Here is a 1,882-nt window from a genome sequence, read left to right on the forward strand (position 1 = left end):
CCCCTATGAATTCACGTATCTTAGCTTATCATTGGTTGTCTCTCTATCGATCTTATGATATGCTCAACTAAAAATTCAACCATACTCTTTATCAAATTCAAAATCACAAAAGAATTTATAATCATACTCGAGTTGAACATATGTACACTGCTTCCTCAAGTGTTATCCAATAATTTTTAACCAATCTAATGAACTCGTGAAACTACTACCATAACCAAAGCAAAACAGATTAAATCACACATCTTTGAACCCAATTCTCAATTCCTTTTAAGATACCTTTTTAGCCCTTGTAATAAGAGAAAATATTCATGCTCTCACTTTAATCTAAAAGCTAAACTACATCTCGCTATCCTAGTATTATGACTTTAGCTTCTTTTTTTTTAATTCTATTCGAGCGACATCCGAACTCCTCATAAAATCACACTACTTACCAAATAGTAGCAATCATATTCTTAGATACTAAAAAGTCCGCATTACAATACAAAATCCTTTTACCCAGAAAACCTTAACATATAGTTGCATTCCAGCCATAATTCATCATAAAACGTTATTACCATCATGATTAGTTAGCCCTTTCCATCCCCATGAATTCAACCTCGCCATCAAAATGACATCCCAAACCTAGATATGTCAACCATCCAAAGGACTTTCTCAATTTATACACACTTTCTTACAAAAAAAAAATTCTCCAATTTCATTCACCCAAGTATACTCACTAAACTAAGACTTTCATTGCCCATAAGTTGGTTATTTCGATAACAATCTACTCATTTGGAGCTTAAGATAAAATTATTTGACCTCATTTAGAATTCTAAGAATACACTTTATAACCTACACACACATTAATATCATACCTAAGATCCACCACTAAGATTTTACTTATAAATAATGTTTAACTCATTCTTCTTTAGTAACAAGCTAGTCGGTCTCTCAAATTTGAAGGTAACATCGAAATGATTATATGAGAAAGTGATAAAATTGATAACTCCTTAAGTAGTTTGTATTAACACTAGAAAATCAACATATTCGTTTTCATATACCACTAGTACAATATCGCGAAAGTTCGTCATATTCACCAGTAGAACATATCATACCTATCGAGAAGATTGTATCCAAATAGCCCACACACTTTCACCTATCGAATAACTTTAAAATATTATCAAATTCCCTCCATATAAAGCCCAAGCTCTATGTATTCTTTCGTAGGGCATGTCGATAACAAAAGCGAGACACTCCATAATTCTAACCAAGTACTTATCAGTATTATTGCAGTAGTCGTATCATGACTTTTTTTAGGTATACACTCAATCTGTGAAACCACAGAAGGGATTCTGACCTGAACTGGTGCAACATAATTACAACCCATTAATGGTATGACAACTATATCAACTGTATTTTTCAAGGTTACACTATTTATTATCTAGCCAATTCTTCAAACATTTAACTTCTAATTGTCGAACCACTCCATATATTGCTTATACCAAATAAGTAATGTGTTTATTATTATTATTATTTTACTATGATAATTAACCTTATTCAACCCTTTCAAATATGATCACACATTCGTTTCATATATATCATTTCCACCTTAATACAAGATCTAGTATCAAACCAATACACGACACGTCAACTATTCACAAAAGAAATTACGCACGAATCATCACATAGATGAGAGTGAATGGAGTGAAGCGATAAGAATCAAAATGGACCAAGTACGCACGATAGAGATTCAAGAAGTGAAGATATTTCTTAAAAGTCACCATAGCCTTTCGAAGATAAGTACAGACGTCTCCGTACCGATCCTCGAGACTCTATTTAGACTCGACTTGTACACACGTGAGACCTATGAACCTGGGGCTCTGATACCATTTTGTCACGACCC

Source organism: Solanum pennellii, chromosome 2 (assembly GCF_001406875.1).
Source record: "Solanum pennellii chromosome 2, SPENNV200".
Lineage (NCBI taxonomy): Eukaryota > Viridiplantae > Streptophyta > Magnoliopsida > Solanales > Solanaceae > Solanum > Solanum pennellii.